This window comes from Scyliorhinus torazame, chromosome 2, assembly GCF_047496885.1.
Source record: "Scyliorhinus torazame isolate Kashiwa2021f chromosome 2, sScyTor2.1, whole genome shotgun sequence".
Lineage (NCBI taxonomy): Eukaryota > Metazoa > Chordata > Chondrichthyes > Carcharhiniformes > Scyliorhinidae > Scyliorhinus > Scyliorhinus torazame.
Window position 1 is genome coordinate 204,507,160 of NC_092708.1, and position 25,014 is coordinate 204,532,173.

General features: G+C 50.6%; 1 protein-coding gene across 1 annotated transcript in view; it reads right to left on the reverse strand.

Annotated features, from left to right (window-relative positions):
- LOC140395301 (INO80 complex subunit D-like) overlaps positions 1–24,306 on the reverse strand; it is a 51,468-nt gene extending 27,162 nt beyond the window's left edge. The window contains exons 1-2 of the transcript XR_011936152.1: positions 24,171–24,306; positions 8,493–8,592 (exon numbers count right to left, since the gene is read on the reverse strand). The gene's annotated coding sequence lies outside the window, so the exon portion shown is untranslated. The remainder of the gene's footprint in view (positions 1–8,492; positions 8,593–24,170) is intronic.
- Between the last annotated feature and the right edge of the window lie 708 nt (positions 24,307–25,014).

Genomic DNA, 25,014 nt, shown 5'->3' on the forward strand with positions numbered 1-25,014 from the left:
TTGGGACATTTCACAAAGTTAAAGGGCACAGTATAAATGCGCATTATTCTTCTTGAACAAATTCTACCACAGTACAACATTCTGTCCTTTGGTACTGCAGTGGTGTTGTCAGCCACAATTCTGTGCTCAAGACTGGAATGAGACTTGAACCCACGGTCTTCTGGCTCAGAGGCGAGAATGCCACCCACTATGCCACGACTGATGCCACAGACCGGTACCAGAACCTAGATACCAACACCAGCTCCACACTTGCCCACCACCTATCAAATCCCTACCTGGGAATTAAACAGATCATTAAGACTGGCTGCTCATTAAGAAAACATCCTCAGTGTGAACATTCTGTCAAGGCCTCTTTCCCCAATCGGAAACTGTGATAATTCCCAAATGGCATCCATGAAATTAAATAATAATCAAATGTTTGAATGTTGCAGGGATTTGGACTTCCGGGTGCGGCGATGACCAGCTAAGTCGCACATTTCGGCAGCTCCCTGTGAAACGGACTTTTGGGCTCTTGATAGGAGCCCCAAAGGCAATTTTGACGGCTAAAAACACTGTGCGGTAAACCAGAAGGGAATCCACCCTGGAGACGGATGGAAAAAGGAGAGAGTGGCCAGATTGCAGTGGATCCTTTAGAACAGCGGCAAGGAAGGCAAGCAAAAACCAAGATGGCGTCGGAAGGTGGCAGTTTAACATGGGGCCCTGAACAACAAGAGTTCTTGAAATGCTGTGTGGAAGAGATCAAAAAGGAAATGAAGAAAGAGCTGTTGGCCCCGATACTACAGGCGATCGAAGGGCTAAAGGAGGAACAAAAGACCCAGGAGCGGGAGCTTCGGGTCATGAAGGCGAAGGCAGCCGAGAATGAGGACGATATACAGGGCCTGGTGGTGAAGACGGAGACGCAGGAGGCACATCAGAAACGATGTGTGGAAAGGTTGGAGGCACTGGAAAACAACGCAAGGAGGAACAACCTGAGGATTCTTGGTCTTCCTGAAGGTGTGGAGGGAGCGGACGTCAGGGCATATGTGAGCACGATGCTGCACTCGTTAATGGGAGCGGAGGCCCCGGCGGGTCCGTTGGAGGTGGAGGGAGCATACCGAGTGATGGCGCGAGGACCGAGAGCAGGAGAAATTCCCAGAGCCATAGTGGTGAGATTCCTCCGTTTTAAGGATAGAGAAATGGTCCTTAGATGGGCGAAGAAAACTCGGAGCAGTAAATGGGAGAACGCGGTGATCCGCGTTTATCAAGACTGGAGTGCGGAGGTGGCGAGAAGGAGGGCGAGCTTTAATCGGGCCAAGGCGGTGCTTCATAAAAAGATGATAAAATTTGGAATGCTGCAACCGGCAAGACTGTGGGTCACATATCGAGGGAGGCACCACTACTTTGAGACGGCGGATGAAGCGTGGACTTTTATTGTGGAAGAAAAACTGGAATGAGCGGGTTATTAAAAAGAACGTTCGAACAAAGTGGTGGGGCGAATGTGGGGGGCAAAGAGGGGTTTTATGTACTAATCCTGCGATGTGGTAACTTTTCTCTCTCCCACAGGTGGTGATGGGGGGAGGAGAGGAGGTGGAGGAGATGGGGCGTTGGCCATTGGGGGCGGGGCCAAGGGAGAAGCTTGGTTCCCGCGCTATGATAATCATGGCGGGAATAGAGAAGCAGGAAGGAGGGGGCGTCGCACGGTGCGAGCCGAGGTCACGGGGGGAAGCCGAGGTCAGCCAGAGTTTCCTGACTTCTGGGAGCAACATGGGGGGAGTAATTACGCTAGCAGGGGGGGTGGGAGGGGGGAATTACTGGGTTGCTGCTGCTGGGGAGAGGGGGGAGCTGGTATGGGAGAGGATGGGCGGGGGGCACCGCCTGGGGGAGATACAGCTGCGTGGGAACCGGGTGAGGAGCTGGAAAAAGGTGATGGCTAATCGACAAGGGGGGGGGGGGGGGGGGGGGGTAGGAAGCCCCCCAACTCGGCTGATCACGTGGAACGTGAGAGGGCTGAACGGGCCGATAAAGAGGGCACGGGTACTCGCACACCTTAAGAAACTTAAGGCAGATGTGGTTATGTTACAGGAAACGCACCTGAAACTGATAGACCAGGTTAGGCTACGCAAAGGATGGGTGGGGCAGGTGTTCCATTCGGGGCTAGATGCGAAAAACAGGGGGGTGGCTATATTAGTGGGGAAGCGGGTAATGTTCGAGGCAAAGACTATAGTGGCGGATAACGGGGGCAGATACGTGATGGTGAGTGGCAAACTACAGGGGGAGACGGTGGTTTTGGTAAACGTATATGCCCCGAACTGGGATGATGCCAATTTTATGAGGCGGATGCTAGGACGCATTCCGGACCTAGAGATGGGAAAGCTGATAATGGGGGGAGATTTTAATACGGTGTTGGAACCAGGGCTGGATAGGTCGAAGCCCAGGACTGGAAGGAGGCCGGCAGCAGCCAAGGTACTTAAAGATTTTATGGAGCAGATGGGAGGTGTAGACCCGTGGAGATTTAGCAGACCTAGGAGTAAGGAGTTCTCGTTTTTCTCCTATGTCCATAAAGTCTACTCGCGAATAGACTTCTTTGTGCTGGGTAGGGCATTGATCCCGAAGGTGAGGGGAACGGAGTATACGGCTATAGCCATTTCGGATCACGCTCCACACTGGGTGGACTTGGAGATAGGGGAGGAAACAGGAGGGCGCCCACCCTGGAGAATGGACATGGGACTAATGGCAGATGAGGGGGTGTGTCTAAGGGTGAGGGGGTGCATTGAAAAGTACTTGGAACTCAATGATAATGGGGAGGTCCAGGTGGGAGTGGTCTGGGAGGCGTTGAAGGCGGTGGTTAGAGGGGAGCTGATATCAATAAGGGCACATAAAGGGAAGCAGGAGAGTAAGGAACGGGAGCGGTTGCTGCAAGAACTTTTGAGGGTGGACAGACAATATGCGGAAGCACCGGAGGAGGGACTGTACAGGGAAAGGCAAAGGCTACATGTAGAATTTGACTTGCTGACTACAGGCACTGCAGAGGCACAATGGAGGAAGGCACAGGGTGTACAGTACGAATATGGGGAGAAGGCGAGCAGGTTGCTGGCACACCAATTGAGGAAAAGGGGAGCAGCGAGGGAAATAGGGGGAGTGAGGGATGAGGAAGGAGAGATGGAGCGGGGAGCGGAGAGAGTGAATGGAGTGTTCAAGACATTTTATAAAAAATTATATGAAGCTCAACCCCCAGATGGGAGGGAGAGAATGATGGGCTTCTTGGATCGGCTGGAGTTTCCCAAGGTGGAAGAGCAGGAAAGAGTGGGACTGGGAGCACAGATCGAGGTAGAAGAAGTGGTGAAAGGAATTAGGAGCATGCAGGCGGGAAAGGCCCCGGGACCGGATGGATTCCCAGTCGAATTCTATAGAAAATATGTGGACTTGCTCGCCCCGGTACTGACGAGGACCTTTAATGAGGCAAAGGAAAGGGGACAACTGCCCCCGACTATGTCTGAAGCAACGATATCGCTTCTCTTAAAGAAGGAAAAGGACCCGCTACAATGTGGGTCCTATAGACCTATTTCCCTCCTAAATGTAGATGCCAAGGTCCTGGCCAAGGTAATGGCAATGAGAATAGAGGAATGTGTCCCGGGGGTGGTCCACGAGGACCAAACTGGGTTTGTGAAGGGGAGACAGCTGAACACGAATATACGGAGGTTGTTAGGGGTAATGATGATGGCCCCACCAGAGGGAGAAACGGAGATAGTAGTGGCGATGGATGCCGAGAAAGCATTTGATAGAGTGGAGTGGGATTATTTGTGGGAGGTATTGAGGAGATTTGGCTTTGGAGAGGGGTATGTTAGATGGGTGCAGCTGTTGTATAGGGCCCCAGTGGCGAGCGTGGTCACGAATGGACGGGGATCTGTATATTTCCGGCTCCATAGAGGGACAAGGCAGGAATGCCCTCTGTCCCCATTATTGTTTGCACTGGCGATTGAGCCCCTGGCGATAGCGTTGAGGGGTTCCAAGAAGTGGAGGGGAGTACTTAGGGGAGGAGAAGAGCACCGGGTATCTTTGTATGCGGACGATTTGCTACTATACGTGGCGGACCAGGCGGAGGGGATGCCAGAAATAATGCGGATACTTGGGGAGTTTGGGGATTTTTCAGGGTATAAATTGAACATGGGGAAAAGTGAGTTGTTTGTGGTGCATCCAGGGGAGCAGAGTAGAGAAATAGAGGACCTACCGTTGAGGAAGGTAACAAGGGACTTTCGTTACCTGGGGATCCAGATAGCTAAGAATTGGGGCACATTGCATAGGTTAAATTTAACGCGGTTGGTGGAACAGATGGAGGAGAATTTCAAGAGATGGGATATGGTATCCCTGTCAATGGCAGGGAGGGTGCAGGCGGTTAAGATGGTGGTCCTCCCGAGATTCCTCTTTGTGTTTCAGTGCCTCCCGGTGGTGATCACGAAGGCTTTTTTTTTTTTTAAAAGGATTGAAAAGAGCATCATGGGTTTTGTGTGGGCCGGGAAGACCCCGAGAGTGAGGAAGGGATTCTTACAGCGTAGCAGGGATAGGGGTGGGCTGGCATTACCGAGCCTAAGTGAGTATTATTGGGCCGCTAATATTTCAATGGTGAGTAAGTGGATGGGAGAGGAGGAGGGAGCGGCATGGAAGAGATTAGAGAGGGCGTCCTGTAGGGGGACTAGCCTGCATGCTATGGTGACAGCCCCATTGCCGTTCTCACCGAGGAACTACACCACAAGCCCGGTGGTGGTGGCTACACTGAAGATTTGGGGACAGTGGAGACGGCATAGGGGAAAGACTGGAGCCTTATGGGGGGGTCCCCGATAAGAAACAACCATAGGTTTGCCCCGGGGGGAATGGATGGGGGATATGGAATGTGGCAAAGAGCAGGAATAACGCAACTGAAAGATCTGTTTGTGGATGGGAAGTTTGGGAGTCTGGGAGCGCTGACCGAGAAATATGGGTTGCCCCAAGGGAATGCATTCAGGTATATGCAACTGAGGGCTTTTGCGAGGCAACAGGTGAGGGAATTCCCGCAGCTCCCGACACAAGAGGTGCAGGACAGAGTGATCTCAAAGACATGGGTGGGGGATGGTAAGGTGTCAGATATATATAGGGAAATGAGGGACGAAGGGGAGACTATGGTAGATGAACTAAAAGGGAAATGGGAAGAAGAGCTGGGGGAGGAGATCGAGGAGGGGCTGTGGGCAGATGCCCTAAGCAGGGTAAACTCGTCGTCCTCGTGTGCCAGGCTAAGCCTGATTCAGTTTAAGGTATTACACAGGGCACATATGAACGGGGGGGGGGAACGGGGGGGGGGGGGGGGGGGAACGGGGGGGGGGGGGAGAACGGGGGGGACGGGAACGGGGGGGACGGGGGGGGAGGGGAGGGGGGGGAGAACGGGGGGGGGGGGAACGGGGGGGACGGGAACGGGGGGGACGGGGGGGAGGGGAGGGGGGGGGACGGGGGGAGGGGAGGGGGGGACGGGGGGAGCGGAGGGGGGAGGGGGGAGGGTAGGGGGGAGGGGGGGGAGGGTAGGGGGGGAGGGGGGGAGGGACGGGGGAGGGGAGGGGAGGGGGGACGGGGGACGGGGGGAGGGGGGGGGGAGGGGGGGACGGGGAGGGGGGGGGGGAGGGGGGGACGGGGGGGGGGGGAGGGGGGAGGGGACGGGGGGGGGAACGGGGGGGGGGGAACGGGGGGGGGGAGGGGACGGGGGGGGCCGGGACGGGGGGGAGGGTGGGAGGGGAGGGGGGGGGACAGGGGGGGGGAGGGGGAGGGGGGGGAGGGGAGGGGGGGGACGGGGGGGAGGGGACGGGAGGGGGGGGGACGGGGGGGGGGAGGGGAACGGGGGGGGGAACGGGGGGAGGGGGGGAGGGGACGGGGGGGGACGGGACGGGTGGGGACGGGGGGAGGGGAGGGGGGAGACGGGGGGGAGGAGGGGGGGGATGGGGGGGGGGGAACGGGGGGGGGGAACGGGGGGGGGGAACGGGGGGGGGAACGGGGGGGGGAACGGGGGGGGAGGGGACGGGGGGGAGGGGACGGGGGGGACGGGGGAGGGGAGGGGGGAACGGGGGGGGAACGGGGGGGGGAGGGGACGGGGGGGGACGGGGGGAGGGGGGGGGGGGAGACGGGGGGCGAGGAGGGGGGACGGGGGGGGGGGAGGGGGGGAGGGGGGAGGGGGGAGGGGGAGACGGGGGGAGGAGGGGGGGGGAACGGGGGGGGGGAACGGGGGGGACGGGGGGGGGAGGGGGGGAGGGGGCGGGGGGGGGGGACGGGGGGGAGGGGAGGGGGGGGGACGGGGGGGAGGGGGGGACGGGGGGGGGGAGGGGGGGGGGGGGGAACGGGGGGGGACGGGGCGAGGGGACGGGGGGGGCGGGGGGGGAGGGGACGGGGGGGACGGGGGGAGGGGGGAGGGGGAGGGGGGAGGGGGAGACGGGGGGGAGGAGGGGGGGGGGACGGGAACGGGGGGGGAACGGGGGGGGGGGGGGAACGGGGGGGGACGGGGGGAGGGGACGGAGGGGAGGGGGGGAGGGGAGTGGGGGGGACGGGGGGGGGGAGGGGAGTGGGGGGGACGGGGGGGGGGGGAGGGGAGTGGGGGGGACGGGGGGGGAGGGGGGAGGGGGAGACGGGGGGAGGAGGGGGGACGGGGGGGAGGAGGGGGGACGGGGGGGAGGAGGGGGGACGGGGGGAGGGGGGGGAACGGGGGGGGGGGAACGGGGGGGGGACGGGGGGGGGGGACGGGGGGGACGGGGGGGGGGGGACGGGGGGGAGGGGGGGGGGACGGGGGGGAGGGGGGGGGGGACGGGGGGAGGGGGAGGGGAGGGGGGGGGGGACGGGGGGAACGGGGGGGGGAAACGGGGGGGGACGGGGGGAGGGGAGGGGGGGGACGGGGGGGGGAGGGGGGACGGGGGACGGGGACGGGGGGGGGGACGGGGGGGGAGGGGGGGGGGGGGGAGGGGGAGACGGGGGGAGGAGGGGGGGGGACGGGGGGGGGGGGAACGGGGGGGGGGAACGGGGGGGGACGGGGGGAGGGGACGGGGGGGACGGGGGGGGAGGGGACGTGGGGGACGGGGGGGGAGGGGACGGGGGAGGGGGGGACGGGGGGGGAGGGGAGGGGGGGGGGACGGGGGGGGGGGGGAGGGGGGACGGGAGGGGGGGAACGGGGGGGGGAACGGGGGGGGGCAGGGGCGGGGCGGGGGACGGGGGGGGCGGGCGGGGGACGGAGACGGGGGGGGACGGAGACGGGGGGGGGACGGGGGGGGGGGGAGAGACGGGGGGGGGGAGAGACGGGGGGGGGAGAGACGGGGGGGGGGGGACGGGGGGGGGGGGACGGGACGGGGGGGCGGACGGGGGGGCGGGGGGACGGGGGGGGGAGACGGGGGGGGGGGGGGGGAGGCAGGAGACGGGGGGGGGACGGGGACGGGGGGGGGGGGGGGAGACGGGGGACGGGGGGACGGGGGGGACCAGAAGGACTCTCAGGGTTGTTAATATATACTGTATAGTATGTATAGGTCGTTGCTACAGATAATTATATATTGGACTGTTAAATTATATTTTTGGAGAGTGTTACTTGTGACAAGGCAGTTGCCAATTAGGGCTAGTTTTCATTTTTGTTATTTTTTATTTATTCATTTTTTTTTTTGTTTATAAAATAGGTCATTGTTATTTGTGTTGTTATAATATTGTGTAAAGGATGCACAATGTACTGTGTTGGTTGACCAAAAATTTTCAATAAAATATTTAATTAAAAAAAAAAAAAAATGTTGCAGGGATTTCATTGGACATCACCAGCGGCAAAGTTAAGTGAAATGACTGACGCTGGCAGCACTAAGGGGCTAATAATTCAGCAAATGGAGTTCAAATCCCAGCATTTGAATTTTGCTAGAAAAATCTGAAAATAAAAAGTTGGCAGCCATAAAAGCGACTCTTAAGTTGTTGGATCATCATAAATACCCAACTGGTTTGTTAAAGACCTTAAGGGAAGGAAACCTGGAGTTCTTACCCTGTCTGGCCTACATGTGTCTCCAGTCCTACACTGACATAGTTGATTCTTAACTGCCCTTTGAAATTGAGTGAAGCCATTCCGATGTCTCTCTCAGGGCAACTAGGGGTGGCCAATAAATGTGAACCTGGCCCACACGCTAACAAATAAAACATTTGTGAAAGCTTATCCTCTTTAATCAAGGGAGGTCCTGGCCACAATCTCATGAAATGCATTAACTGCACAGGTGCACAATTTCTCAGTAGTTGCATTGATTTTGCCTTTTTGTTGCTGAACTTCTCCCTCGCACACACCAGGTTAATTGACCACTTGCAAAGGACGCAGCTTTGAAATAGGAACGGCCTCCAAACAATTCTGAAGATCTAAGCCCAGGAACCAGTAGTTAATATGTCGGCGGTACTGTCAGTGAAAGCATACACCTCTGTGGCCTTACCCAGAAATCAAGCAGGGTGCACTATTCTACCAACATCGCCTCCATTAATATTAAAGATTGCAATACCTGACCCACAAAGTGTGCACTAGTTGAAATAAACTTGTAACATCCTCTGTCGCGCCATGTTTTCTTCAACAGCACCTCCCAAAGCCATAACCTCTACCACCTAGAAGAACAAGCACAGGCACGCCATCACTATACATTTTTATACTTGCACCTTTCAATCGAGCTGACTGGATAAATCGGTCGGGAAGGAAAACCCTGGATGATTTCCCCTGGGGACATGGAAGTTGATAGTACCAAGTCTGGCTTAGAAGAGCTAAGGCAGTTAATCTGATCAGCTGCCTCACCACAGATCTCGATTAAATAATTGCACTGAAACACAAGGCCATAAGACAGAGGACCAGAATTAGGCAATTCGGCCCTTCGAGTCTGCTCCACCAGTCAATCATGGCTGATGTATTTCTCATCCCCACTCTCCTGCCTTCTCCCCATAATCCCCGAATCCCCTGTGGAAAGCAGTGGGAAACCGTGTTTGTATCTTCACCCGGACCTGATCACCAGACTACACTGTACAAATAAAGGTCATCACAACAGTTTCTCAAGGTCCCTTACCCTGCATCAGACTTTGCTTTCACGCTGTTTACCATGGGAGAGTCAAAACTACAGCTTGTTAAACAGAGAGGAAAGGTTATTGTTGGCAACGGCTCTAAGAAATGAACCTAGCCACTGTAACGAATACAATGCTTTTACACATCAGCAGGCCCAAGTTTCAGTGGACGAGAGGACTGGGTTAAAATGAAAATAAAGTTCCATCGTTATGAGGGAAACGCTGATGTAGATTCAATGGCACCAATTAAGACAAAAGTACATTTGGGAAATAAATTAACAGTCAAGAAGGGAAAAACTCAGGGGCAGCACGGTGGCGCAGTGAGTAGCACTGCAGTCTCACAGCACTGTGGTCCCAGGCTCTGGGTCACTGTCCGTGTGGAGTTTGCACCTTCTCCCCGTGTTTGCGTAGGTTTCGCCCCCACAACCCAAAAAGATGTGCAGGGTAGGTGGATTGGCCATGCTAAATTGCCACTTAATTGGAAAAATGAATTGGGTACTCTAAATTTATTTTTAAAAAGGGAAAAACTCAAGAATGAGAAAAGAAGCAATCAACAAATCTTTGTGGTCGGCAAATGATTGAAATAAATTCTGAGAGTTTAAATTGTCATTTGGAAAGGGGCGGATTAATCAAAAACAGTCAGCACAAATGTGTTAAGGATTTAACAAGGGAACAGAGAACATTTGGCCCATCGAGTCTGCTCCGACCCACTTAAGCCCTCACTTCCACCTTATCCCCATAGCCCAATTACCCCTTCTAACTTTTTTGGACACCAAGGGCAATTTAGCATGGCCAATCCACCTAACCTGCATGTCTTTGGACTGTGGGAGGAAACCGGAGCACCCGGAGTAAACCCACACAGACACGGGGAGAGCGTGCAGACTCCGCACAGTGACCCAGCGGGGAATCGAACCTGGGGCCATGGCGCTGTGAAGCCACAGTGCTATCCACTTGTGCTACCGTGGAGATTGATGAGGGGAACATATTTGATGTATTCTAAATGGATTTTACCAAGGCTTTTGATTGGGTCACAACATAGAATCACAGAATTGTTACAGTGCAGAAGGAGGCCATTCAGTCCATTGTATCTGCACCGGCTCTCCAAACAAGCATCATGACTTTGATGCCTTTTCCCCATAACCCTGCATATTTCATCGAATGCCCTCTTGAAAGCCTCGCTTAAACCATCCTCCACCACACTTCCAGGCACTGCATTCAGACTTGGAACCACTCGCTGTATGAAAAAGTTGTTTCTCTTTGCAGTTATATCTTTTACAAATCACTTTAAATCTGTGCCCCCTCGTTCTCGATCCTTTTATGAGCAGGAACAGTTTCGTCCTATCTACACTGTTCAGCCCCCTCATGATTTTTAACACCGCTATCAAATCTCCTCTTAGCCTCTCCTCTCCGAGGAAGACAGTCCCAACCTCTCCAAACCATCCTCATAACTGAAGTTTCTCATCCCTGGAATCATTCTTGTAAACCTCATCTGCATTCTCTCCAAGGCATCCACATCCTTTCTTTTTAGTGTGGCAGCCAGAACTGTGCACAATATTCCAGCTGAGGCCGAACTTTTGTCTTGCGACATGATCTCCTTGCTCTAGGGCAGCACGGTGGCGCAGTGAGTAACACTGCTGCCTCACGGCGCCGAGGTCCCAGGTTCGATCCCGGCTCTGGGTCACTGTCCGTGTGGAGTTTGAACATTCTCCCTGTGTTTGCGTGGGTTTCACCCCCACAACCCAAAGATGTGCAGGGTAGGTGGATTGGCCACACTAAATTGCCCCTTAGTTGGAAAAAATGAATTGGGTACTCTAAATTTAAAAAAAAACAATGATTTCCTTGTTCTCGTCTCTATGCCACTATTAACAAAGTCCAGGATGAGGATTCTAGGGGAATTTGGCCGGTTTTCGGTGTATAAGCTAAATATGAGGAAAAGTGAGATGTTTGCGGTCCAGGCGAGGGGACAGGAGAGGCGCTTGAGGGAGCTGCCGTTTAGATTGGTAGGGGGAAGCTTTAGGTACCTAGACATTCAAGTGGCGCAGGAATGGGACCGGCTGCATAAATTAAATCTGGCCCGACTAGTAGACCAAATGAAGGATGATTTTCGGAGATGAGACGCGCTTTCGTTGTCACTGGCTGGGAAGGTGCAGACAGTGAAGAGGACGGTCCTCCCGAGATTCCGGTTTGTATTTCAGTGTCTCCCCATCTTTATTCCGCGGTCCTTTTTTAAACAGGTCAACAAAGTGATCACTGGCTTCGTTTGGGCGGAAGGTGTAAGGAAGGTAATGCTTGAGCGGAGTCGGGGAGAGGGCAGGCTGGCACTGCCAAATTTTAGTAACTATTACTGGGCGGCGAATATAGCCATGATCAGGAAGTGGGTGGTGGGGGAGGGATCGGCATGGGTGCGTATGGAGGCGGCTTCATGCAAGGATACCAGTCTGGGGGCGTTGGTAACTGCGCCTCTGTAGTTCCCGCCGGCACGGTATTCCACCGGCCCCGTGGTGGTGGCGACCCTGAGCGTCTGGGGGCAATGGAGGAGACATGTGGGAGCATTGGTCTGGTCACCAATCTGTAATAATCATCAGTTTGCCCCGGGAAGTATGGAGGGGGGTTCTGGATATGGTGGCGAGCAGGGATTGAGAGGATGAAGGATATGTTTATAGAGGGGAGCTTGCCGAGTAGGGCACTGGAGAAGTTTGGGTTGGCGAGGGGAAACAAATTCAGGTATCTGCAGGTGCGGGACTTCCTACGTAAACAGGTGTCAACCTTCCCGCTCCTACCACTAAGGGGGATTCAGGACAGGGTAGTTTCCAGAAGCTGGCTAGGAGAAGGGAGCGTCTCTGACATTTACAAGGAACTTATGGGGTCTGAGGAGACGCAGACCGAGGAGCTGAAGGGCAAGTGGGAGGAGGAGCTAGGATGAGAGATAGAGGATGGTCTATGGGCGGATGCGTTGAGTAGAGTCAACGCATCCGCAACATGTGTCAGGCTCAGCCTGATGATACGATTCAAAGTCGTTCACCAGGCTCACATGACAGTGGCCCGGATGAGCAGATTCTTTGGGGTGGAAGATAGGTGTGCAAAATGTGCGGGAGGACTAGCGAACCATGTCCACATGTTCTGGACATGTCCGAAGCTTAGGGGATTTTGGCAGGGGTTTGCAGATGTCATGTCCACGGTGTTAAAAACATGGGTGGCACCGAGTCCAGAGGTGACTATTTTCGGGGTGTCGGATGACCCGGAAATCCAGGAGAAAGAGGCAGGCGTTTTAGCCTTTGCTTCCCTGGTAGCCCGGAGACGGATACTATTAGCTTGGAGGGACTCAAAGCCCCTGAAGTCGGACATGGCTGGCTTTCTCTGTTTGGAGAAAATCAAGTTCGCCTTGAGAGGGTCACTGTTAGGGTTCGCCTGGAGGTGGCAACCGTTCGTCCTCTTCTTCGTGGAAAATTAATCGTCAGCAGAAGGGGGGGGGGGGGGGGGTAGTTTAGCTTAGAGTAGGGGGTTAATAAAGATGGGACCTGTAAGGAAGGGAGACGGCTTTTGCACTATGTTTATAATTTCATGTACATTGCTTGTTTTGTTGTTGTTACAATACCAAAAATATCTCAATAAGTTGTGTATTAAAAAAAAACAACGTCCAGGTTGCTGTATGCTTTCCTAACTGCTCTCTCCACCTGTTCGGCTTTCAATAATCCATCCAAGCCCCTCTGCTAATGCACCCTTTATTTTATATTGTCTATGTTCTTCCTACCAAACTGCATTGCCTCACACAGAAAATCTCAGCATTGAACTTGATCTGCCACTTATCTGCCCGCTCCACCAACTGGTCTACTGGTAGACTCACCAGAAAATGAAAAGCTCTTGAGAAACAATGGAAATGACAAAACAATGACAAAAACTGAAAATGCTGGACAACCTTTGACAAAGAGTCATCCAGACTCGAAACGTTAGCTCCCTTCTCTCTCTTCACAGGTGCTGTCAGGCCTGCTGAAATTGTCCAGCATTTTGTTTTTGTTTCAGATTCCAGCATCCGCAGTAATTTACTTTTCTCTATGGAAAGTGACAAGTTGGGTTCAAAATTAGCTTAGTGACAGAAGCAAAGGGTAACGGTTGACAAAACGGTTTTGCAACTACATGGCTGTTTCGAGTGGAGCTCTGCAGAACTCAGTACTAGGTCCCTTGCTGCTTGCATTAACTATCAATGGTTTAGGTTTAAATGTAGGAGCACAAATTTTCTGATTATCTTCAGGGTAGCCGCGGGGAAAAATACTTCCAAAAAATATGAATGTACCACTGGCCTCTGCTCTTGCCAAAGTGGGAAATCCCTTAAATCATTATATTACAAAGCAGATGCTACACAGCCACGACTTACCAGTCATGCAGAGAATGAAACTAGCCATGTAACATTTGCCAATGGATTCTGCCTTCTTGCATTTGCAGTTCGTAATTCCATTATAGCTGGTAAATTTGCTTCATTCCTATTCATTAAATGCCAGCACATCACACAGGCTTTGGGGAAAATGGAGAAAGCAGTCTTCCTGTTTGTATATGTGCCCTTTTCCAGTACTTGGTCTCACTGTTTAGATTTCTGGGTTACTCTGCTCCAGTTGGAGTCAGTGTGTTCATTATTATATCCCTCGCTAAGCACATGCTTCAGTATATTCACTTTGGTGGGACTCTTGTCAGTTTCAAATTATACTTCATATATTGTGCTGATCCAGTGGAGAAACACAAGTAGTGGGAAAGGGAACAGCTTTGCTGTTTTAGGTTGAATATATTACCCGTCGATTATCAGCTCATGCAGAAGTATCGATCCATGGGGAATTGACCCAAACTCCTCTCAAGTAGACTAGAGATTGTGAACGTTGCATGCATATTTCTTATCCAGAGTTTCCAATGCACTGTGTGGCTTTCTCGGCCAATGTTGGTTTGGAATTGGGAGTCACATTCGGTCAGACTGAGCAAGGTTTCAATTTGTGAGCCAGTTTGAGTTTCTATGACAATCCCAGCAGCTGCATGGTCAATTTACCGATATTTTGAACTGAACGTAAATTCTCAAACTGCTGTGGTAGGAATTGAATGAACATTCTTTGGATTATGTGTCCAGGCCTCCGGATTATGAGTCCAGTAGTTTAACCACTACAGTGAAGGAGATGTTCTTTTTGACTAGGCCAGAGCAGCTTAGTACATAGATCGCAAATAGAAAAAAACAGTTTGGGAACAGAGCATCAAACATGTCCCCTCTGGACTATTAGCTGGGAATTGATTTTGTGGTGATGACTACTGCAGCCAGCCTGGCTTTGGCTACTGTCTGAAAATGGCAGATTAATTTAACCCAATTTAGCTTCATGAATTCATCCCAAACGGGAGATCAGACAGCAGCTGGTTTTCAGAACTGAACCATCCTGTTATGCCTCAAGAGTTATCGGAACATTGTCTATGTAAGTGACACTCCTTCACACAACGTAATCAAGGTGTGACCTGCACATATTTTTCACAGTGCATTTACACAGCAACTTTTAGCCAAATAATTCCAATGTGCTTCACAGGAACGTTAACAAAATTTGACACAGAACAATATAGGATGCATGAGGAATGATAATGAAGCTTGAAGAGGTCGACTTTAAGGAGAGATCGGTACGGCGCAGAGGCATTTAGGGTGGGGATTGGAATTCTAGAGCTTCGGGCCAAGGCAGCTGAAGGCACAGAAATCAAGGGAGCACAAGAAACAAGAATATGATAAAAAATCTTGGAATGATGTAGGACAGAAGCAAGTTAGAGATGGGGAGAGAGAAATCTGAATGCAGGGATCAGCATTCAATTAATAACAAATTGCATTTAGACAGCACATTTAACATAGTAAAATATCCCAAGACACCTCACAGGGGCTTTGCCAAAGAGAATTAGAATCTGAGAGAGCTAAAAGCAGCAGATTTGAGATCTTAGTCAGCTAGAGATGCAGAAATTTAGGGGTACAACAGGGCGTGGAACAGCCAAGAGTCGAGTGATTAAATTATGTGTTGCGTTACAGAAGCTCTCCCCAGCCACCAAAATTCTAAAAGTGCCAATCCTTCACGCGCAAACCTTGGCAAAGGACGTTAGGCTATTTTGGGATCCATGCATTACACCTGTCAATACATCTGCACCTCTTCTACCTGCCTAGTCCAATCTTCACTTCCTTCGCAGCTCCTGACATGTTGATTATTCAATGTGCATGGATTACTGGTCTACCTGCTGGTCACTGACTCCTTCACTTCTAACTAATTTGCCGTCCAGAACTTCCTCATCTACCACGAATTTCTAGAAAGATAGCCAGCATTAATCACCCACCTCAGTTCATCCTACACAACGGACCGTGCTAATGCTGTTTAGAGACCATCTTAAAACTACCTCATGGAGCGCAGCACGGTGGCACAATGGTAGCACTGCAGTCTCACGTCGCAGAGGTCCCAGGTCCGATCCTGGCTCTGGGTCACTGTCCATGTGGAGTTTGCACATTCTCCCCGTGTTTGCGTGGGTTTCGCCCCCCACAACCCATAGATGTGCCATACCCGCCTCCCCAAACAGGCGCCGGAATATGGCAACTAGGAGCTTTTTACAGTAACTTCATTTGAAGCCTACATGTGACAATAAGTGATTTTCATTTCATTTACATGGCAGGTGGATTGAACACACTAAATTGCCCCTTAATTGGATTGAATTGAGCACTCTAAATTTATTTTTTCAAACTACCTCATGGCAAACAAATGCTTTCACAGCCGGACAGGGTAATCACAGAGTCAAATGTTGTACCAGCGACTCTTTTTAAAAATAATTCTTTCTTCTGTGTCCAATTAAGGGGTAATTTAGCGTGGCCAATTCACCTACCTGCACATCTTTGGGTTGTGGAGGTGAGACCCATGCAGACGTGGGGAGAATGTGCAAACTTCGGGCGGACAGTAGCCCAGGGCCGAGATCGAACCCGAGTCCTCGGTGTCGTGAGGCAGCAGTGCTACTGTGCAACCACTGTGTCGCCACATACCAGCGACTCTACAAATGACAATATCACACCTGCCTGAGACCCAAGAGACAGTGTGCAGTCTAAAGAAAAATCCCAGGATTGAAATGGCAAAGGAAAATTCCAGTGATGCATCAATAGCCCTTGGTTTTATCTGCTGTCCACCCGTGTTCAATTTTCACAAAAGCACCGAGGCAATGGTGGGTTATTTGTCCAAGAAATTAAGAACTTGCATTTAGATGGCAGGACAACCCAGTATGCTTTACCGCCAATGAAGTACTTTTGATACCAAAGAGAAAATGCAGGAAAATCTCAGCAGGTCTGGCAGCATCTGTGGGGAGAGAAAAATGCTAACGTTGAGTCCAGATGACCTTTTGTCAAAAGTACTTTTGATACGTCATCGCTGCTGTAAAGTGCCAAGTGTAGTAACAAATTTGCACACAAAAAGATTCCACACACATCAGTGGCAGATCACCTGTTTCTAGATGTTGATTGAGGGATAAAAACATTGGCCAGGACAACCAGGGGAACGCCCCTGCTCTTTTCTTAACTAGCATCAAGGAAACTTTTACATATCCACCTGAGATGATAGGCATGGCTTCAGTTTAAGGTCTCATCCAAAAAACAGCACCTCTGACAGTGCAGCACTCCCTTTGTACTGGCACGCGGTGGTTTAGCCTAGATTATATGGTCAGGTCCGTGCAGTGGAACTTGAACCCCACCCACCCAAACCTTCTGCGTTAGAGGCCGAGTTACTTCCCTCAGCCAGAGTCAGGTCTGAGACTTGAGCATTTTCTCACAGGGTGCTGCTTGACCTCACCTCACAGAGGTACAAAGTAACAGAGCGCGAGAGACAAAATGAAATGTCGGAGGATGACTTTCACCCTCAAAAGATTAGTTTCCAAATTACCCAGTAGAACTGTGGGCCATGCAACCCGCTGAAGAATAATACAAGAGCTGTATCAGACAGGGGGAAGAGAGTGACGATGTCGACAGGCCTACCTGCAGATTAGTGGTCAGGTACAGCACAAGTGTGATCTGCATTGCTGTCAAGACTTGTCAAGACACTGGGCGTTACGAAGTAAATAGCACTGTTTACAATCGTTCTTTGAGACCCTCAGCCATACAACATTGCAATGTGCAACCTGGATTGTACATTCAGCACGAGTCTTACAGGATGCTTCATCTCGAAATGGGAACAAGAGTTAAAATCCAGTCTCTCCCTCCACCACCCTCTCTTCCCCAGTTTCACTTCCCTCAGCATTCAAAATCCTCCCTCTTGAAACACCAAGCCACACAGCTTCCCACTTAACTTTCCAGTCCACTTTCGTATCTGGGCTCAAGCATTACAAAGCACGCTGCTGTTTATTTGAATATTTGCAGTGCCAAATCATCCATGGTGCTGGGGCCCCAACCTGTCATGGCATTGGGGTAGAGCACACAGAGTGGTGCCCAAACTTAGTCATATTCAAGGTGGTGAAAGTGTTTGACAAAAGGGAGGGAAGAATCGGCAAGTGAAGAAGCAATAATTAGTCTTGGTTCCCCAATGATTGTAGTACCAGTGAGGGGTATATCTCAGAAAACCTCATGGTCTCTTGGCTTGAAGTGAAGGGGTGGAAACAGAATTCCTGCAGCCGACAGCCCCTGCATGTGTATGGAGACACCGTGGGAACAGGATTAGATTCAGCTGCAATGATGTCCACAGTTGAATGGCAGACCAACAATCACCATCGAGATTCTTACAACAGCTGACCACTGACAAGCCTCAACGTGATAACGATAACAGCAGTACTTACACCCCAATCAAACACAGAGCTGTTAGTTCAGCATGTAGCACTCCCACCCGAGCCAGATGGTTGTGGGTTCAAGCCTCACTCCAGATACATGAACCCAAATTTAAGGCCTTTGCCAGTACTGAGTGTAGCACTGATGGGGGTGCTGTCTTTCAGATGAGATGATTATTTGGGAAACCAGGTTTTGGATGAGCCGAAGTTTATGCAAGGTGGAAGATGGGAGGCTGCTGATGAGATGATTGGCAGAGTCAAGCCCCAAGGTAACATGGAAGAGGTAAAGGAAAAAAAACAGCAATAGTGTTGCATCTCATCTGGACTGCGCACTAACATCAGATGCAAGTGATGCTGATACTATTTCACACAAATTCAAACCACAGTAAGAAACAACTGGCAGTGATTCAAAGCTTTCCTCTGACATTCCTCCCCTTTTGCACTTCTAGACAAATCTGTGAAGACAAGTGACTGCCCAATTTTAGTAACTTTTGAAAAACAATTTCCATATTAAACAAAGCAGGGGAAAAGACAATGTGCATCCACAGCAAAATACAGTTAAGGGACACATTTTATTTCACATGGCTGTATGGTTTCTCTGAACCCTTCCTTGCTCTCCTATTCTCAGAAGGACACTAACCTTTTTCCGATGGTTAGTTGGTAGTGCAAATCCAAAACTCGGATAGTTTGTTAGGCGTGGGGGGTCATAGAACAGTACAGCACAGAACAGGCCCTTCGGCCCTCGATGTTGTGCCGAGCATTGTCCGAAACCAAGATCAATCTATCCCACTCCCTGTCATTTTGGTGTGCCCCATGTGCCTATCCAATAACCGCTTGAAAGTTCCTAAAGTGTACGACTCCACTATCACAGCAGGCAGTCCATTCCACACCCTAACCACTTTCTGAGTAAAGAACCTACCTCGGTCAAATGAGTTAAAGTACAGGTCAACTATAATCCAACTGAATGGCAGCACCAGGCCAAGGAGCTGACCACCCCACGACTGTTCCACATTCAAATGGCAGACTACCAAAACTTTACAAAAGTTGCTGTTCCTCACGTGTCTGCTCACACAGCAAACAGTAGCAGGCTGCAGCCACTCTAGTTCTTGCTCAACACTTTCACATGTTCCAGGTGGGCTTGGTGGATGAACAGGTAGCCCAAGCACAGTTTGGGCCGGCACTACAGGAGCAAGGGATTTCACAGGGACAATCTCAGGCCAACAACAATGGGATTGCCCAATAACTCTCTTGTTTTAACATGAAATCATGGTTTGCTTAAGCACCAATTCTCTCCTGATTGTGGTCATGCACCATGTACCAAAGGAGTGAATTTAGGTTTGCTTCAGCATCAATTCTCTCCCGATTGTGGTCATGCACCATGTACCAAAGGAGTGAATTTAAGGACAAATATTAGAGGCACAGCATAGTTCTCAATGGTTCAGCTGCTGATGCCACTGTACAGCTGATCTGAATAGACCAGAAGGTTTGATTCACAGCCTTGGGAGAGGTCAGCTGTGATCAGTTGAGGTAACAGCAGCATGGGTATGATAATATAATTATCAATATGATCAAATTGGTTTACGATGCAGTGGAACTCAAGTCGCCTAACATTAGTGCCATCCTCTTCGAATTATCTATCGAAGCAGCTCAACTGAAGAAATCACTGGATACAAATCCCAGACTAAATGCAGATCACATGCAGTCCAAATGCCACATGGAATGGGGCATATCAATCCAATTATTTTTTTGCACTGAAACACACCCCGTTCTTGTGCACAGGGCATCTAAGCTATAACAGATCACAGGTGACTTGCTTGTCAATTTTCTGCTCCCTTTGTTTACAAGTACGGAGAAGAACCATCTCAACTTCTCACAATACCAGTGACCAAATTCCTGGAATGCGTCCCTCCCCCCCGCCACAGTCTGACCGAGAGCAGGAACTCACCACTTGGGGAACGTACAAGCTTGGATCTGCGTCCCACTACTCCTGATACTACAAATCATTGTATACAAGTGGGCCACCCAAAGATATATTTAATTCAGCACCTTGTGCAAAGAACAGCATCAAGTCAGCATGGACATGAAGCTGGTGCATGACTTTTGCTTGAGAAACCCTGCAGTCATTTAGCTTGCTCAGATATTGTGATGTCCTACTCTGTGCAGAGTTTTCAGCGGTGACTGCCATGTAGAGCTGAAAAGTGAAACGCTGCTATCACTGTTTTAAACAGGCTAGTTTAGACTTTGGATGATCCCATGCCAAATCAGCATAGCAGTAGAGCAGAGAAGTAAATATAGGAACTTCGGCCACAGCACTTCAAACTCAGTTTTCATAACAGTAAAAATGATAACTTGAAACAACATGTAAATATTTAAACTTAGTAAAATGCCCCAAAGTGCTTCATAGGGAGGTTATAGAGCAATATTTGAGCCATGCCAAGGAAGGAAGCATTCTGAAAAGTGACCACAAGCTTGGTCAAAGAGCAGTTACTTAATAGGAGGAAAGAGAGCTAGAGCTGGAGAGGTTTAAGGAAGGAACACCAGATTTTAATGGTGAGGTAGATGAATGCCAAAGTGAAGATGTGGGAGCAAGCAAAGTTGGAGCAAGGCAGAGTTTTCACAGGGTTGTTGAGCAAGAGGAGATTACAGAGATAGAGATGGGAAAAGCCATGGGAGACTTGAAAGATAAGGATGAGAATGTGCAAAATCGACTCATTAGAAGACCAGGAAATAACGATCAGTGAGCACAGGGTTGATGGGTGAACTGGTGTGTAATGAGAATAAAAGCATCGTCATAATGTCACTACATTCACTGGGTTGACATACACAATTAAGTTACTAACTGAAGGGCGGTGCAGTGAGTAACACTGCTGCCTCACAGCGCCGAGGTCCCAGGTTCGATCCCGGCTCTGGATCACTGACCGTGTGGAGTTTGCACATTCTCCCAGTGGTTGCGTAGGTTTCGCCCCCACAACCCAAAGATATACAGGATAGGTGGATTGGCCATGCGAAATTGCCCGTTAATTGGAAAAAATGAATTGGGTACTCTAAAATCTTCTTTTTTTTTTAAGTTACTAACTGGGCATCATAAGGGGCAGCACGGTAACACAAGTGGATAGCACTGTGGTTTCACAGCGCCAGGGTCCCAGGTTCGATTCTCTGCTGGGTCACTATCTGTGCGGAGTCTACACGTTCTCCCCGTGTCTGCGTGGGTTTCCTCCGGGTGCTCCGGTTTCCTCCCACAGTCCAAAGACATGCAGGTTAGGTGGATTGGCCATGATAAATTGCCCTTAGTGACCAAAAAAAAGGTTAGGAGGGATTCTTGGGTTACGGGAATAGGGTGGAAGTGAGGGCTTAAGTGGGTCGGTGTAGACTCGATGGGCCGAATGGCCTCCTTCTGCACTGTATGTTCTATGTACTATGTAAAATTTCGTACGGGTGTGTAAATGGTACAACTTTCCAGTTAAATGATGCAGCCACTGCATCATGTTACCTATACCGTGGCAAAGACATCACACCTGGCTTCCAGCTCCTCTCATTCAACCCACAGACCAACTTTCTCTCCGATCGACTTCAATAAAAGTTCAACTGAAGCACCTTTTCAGGCTTGCTCTATTGCCATAACAATGTCTGAAGTTTTCTGTACAACATAAGATCTGGAATGAGACTTATGCACAATCCTCATTCTAACCAGACAGACTGGCTCACTTAACGTCACCATCCCATTCAGTATTTCTGTTTAGCCAGCACAGCATTAGATAAAGTCACAGTAAAGAAAATCTAAACAGCTCCAAACACATTGAGCAGATGGAGACGGAGCATGAATGAAACTTTCATTTACCAATAAAGAGGTCCAGCCTGATTGAGCACTTAATATTAATTTTCCTACTTAATGACTTTCACATTTCAGTAAATATACTCATCTATAACAAAGTCAGGCTCACTTACGTATTCTGAATCAGTTAGAAATTGAAGCACAAAGGGGCAGCATGGAGGCGCAGTGGTTCGCACTGTTGCCTCACAGCACCGAGGATCAGGGTTCGATCCCAGCCCCCTGTCCGTGTGAAGTTTGCACAGTATCCCAGTATCTGCGTGGGTCTCACTCCCACAACCCAAAAAGATGTGCAGGATAGGTGGATTGGCCATGCTAAATTGCCCCTTAATTGTGACAAAAAGAATTGGATATTTGAAATTTATAATTTAAAAAAAAAAGAAACTGAAGCAGAAGACAACTGGGATTTGAAAGATTTCTTTGAACAATTCTAATGGGATTGAGCTCGCACTTCAACTGTATAGGACATCGATTCACCTGCAACTAAAATTTACATGCAAATACAGAAAGAATAGCACTCTATCCAAGACCTTTGTACAACTATAATGGGAATCTTTCTTGCTACAAGCAGATATAACTGGGAGGAGGATCTCTGCCTGACTCATTCTCCAAAATCTAAGTGCAATTACAAGTGAAGTTCCTCAAAGATCTGTGTAAATATATAACCATGCAGGTAAATGCTGAAAAACTGTTTCCGTTGCTATATAGATCTATGGAGTCAGAGTTTTCGGAAAAGGGGTCAGCCATTTAGGGAAGACGAGAGAGATGACTTCACTCAGGTTATATTTTAGGAATTCTGTATCCCAGAGCCCTGTGGATAGGTCATCATTTAGTACATTGAAGACTGAGATCAATAGATTTCTGGACACAAAGGGATACGGTGGAAAAGTGGACTTGATGTTGTAGTTCAGCCGTGATCTTACTGAATGACAAAGCAGTCTCATAGGGCAGTAAGACTAACTCCTGCTATTTCTTACGGCAAAGATGTATATTTTAAAAAAAAATTTAAGTACCAATTATTTTTTCCAATTAAGGGGCAATTTAGCATGGCCAATCCACCTATCCTGCACATCTTTGGGTTGTGGGGGTGAAACCCACGCAGACACGGGGAGAACGTGCAAACTCCACACGGACAGTGACCCAGGGCCAGGATTCGAACCCAGGGCCTCAGCACCGTAGGCAGCAATGCTAACCACTGTGCCACCATGTTGCCCTACAAAGATGTGTAGAGTGGACACCTCTACACATTAAAAAAAATCTGTGCGATGGAGCTCTTAGGAGGGGAATGTCTACACAACTGAAGTTCATATGCACACATATCTAAAGTAGACCTTTCAACATGGCAAAAGTATGTACATATAGAATTATCAGAGGTATCTTCAAAATGAGGATCTGGAGGTATAATCCATTAAATCCCTACATTTGGCTGATTGGGTCTGCACTGACCCTCCAAAAGAGCACCCTCAGCTAGGCCCACTCACCACCCTATCCTCTTAATTCCACAACCCCACTTAACCTGCCCACCTCTGGACACCAAGAGAAAGTTTTAGCATGGCCAATTCACTGAGCGAAGCACATCTTTGGACTGTGAGAAAACGTGGAAACTCCACACAGTCACCCAAGGTCAGAATTGAACCTGGCACTGTGAGGCAGCAGTGCTAACCACTGTGTCACTTATGCAAGTATGAGTGCAAGATCACTGCATGACCAAAGTCTGTAAGTATATAAATACAAAGGAAAACCTCTGCACAACTAAGGTTTGTTATGTGTACAAATACACGGAAAGATCTTCAAAACGTGTGCTTAGTTTCACAGAGATCACTACATACCTTGGGAGGTGTGACTGAAAAGGATCACTGTCTCTGTACAACTAATACCTGTGTGTAAGGAGAGTGAGGGGGTGGAATCTAACTACAAGTAGGACGCTGTCTGGTCCACTGGACTGTCAAGGATGAAATCTGTGCCTGTGACCCATTCCCTGTGTACAGTCCAGCCCTGTGTGCGTGTGCCCACAGGCACCGACAAACCCAGCAGCCCTGCCTCCCTGCGGCCTGTAGACAAAGAAGCCGGGAGGAGGGATGGGTAGGGAGGAGCACCCGAGGCCCCGCACTCTCAGCTCCTCAAGCTGCCCCTGATGAGGCCTAGGCCGACAGGCTATGGCACGCCTTCTCGCTCTCTCAATTGGGGGAGGGTTTAGGTCAGTGGGTGTCAAGTGGCCCCTCGGCACACAAAGGGAAGGAAGTTAGGCCGCACGGCCCAAGAAAGGCTGCATCCGACAATCAACCGGAATAAAAGCCCACAAAAAAACACCCTCCCTCCGCTGAGGCCGAGCGACCAACACCCTCTCCCTCTTTAACCACCGCTCTCTTCCCTGCCCGCTACCCCCTCCCCCCCGCAGTCACGCCACCGGCACCATCTCGACATTTTAACATAAATAAAATAAACGAGGGAAAAGGGGAGGCCGAAACCGGCGCGGTTTAAATAAAATAAAATGGAGACTTTACCCGCCCGCCCCGGAACCCACCTCTCGATCCCCGGTCTAAATTTGCAAACCGCCGCCCGGCTGGAAGCGCCTGGCCCCGGGTGCCGCTTGCAAAGTGAGTCCGTGGATATACTAGGCCTGGGCTGTGGAGGCGCTGTGGCGGCCGCTTACCGTTGGCTGGCTGGCTCGCTGTGCTGGCTGGGCTAGCTCCGGGCTGCTACAAGCGCGGGGGGGGGGGCAGGGTGTCGCCCTACTGCGCAGGCGCCTCCAGTCCCTTCAAGAAGTGGCGGTGGCGGCTTCTTCTTCGACTGCTGTTTGGATGCGCGCGGGCAGGCAAGCTCAATGCGTCCACTCGGTCGGGTGGATTTTGTTTTCCCTTTTCCTGAAAAGAACGGGCAGGCAGTCGCGGCCGGCGGTTGGTGCGGGGAGGAGAAAGATGAGTGGCTGGTGCCACCCATCTCCCGGATGGGCGGGAGGAGTGGTCCAGCCTGCGCTGAGCTCAGGTGAAGCAGCAGCCAACTGAACAGGCACTGGAGGAGCAGACTCGCCATGGCGATGAAGTCAACTTGTTCAGCTAATCGTTATTTACATTGCGAATATTATAATTGTTAATTTTATAAGTTTGCTTTATAGTCTTAACTGTAGTTTAAGGGGTTATTATTTAGTCAATGTGCCTATTTGATTTGTTCAAATGGGTATATGAACAAGTGACTAATAATGTTTTTATTTGTGTGTCTTAATTGTCTTATCAAGTGAATATGAGTGATATGCATTGAGGCACGATCAATTTGACTGAAGATGAAAGTTGAATCCAAACTGAGGCTTTATTGCTGTCAGATGTGTGGCCTCCCACAGCAACTTGCGAAATGGCTGCGAGCTGGAGGAC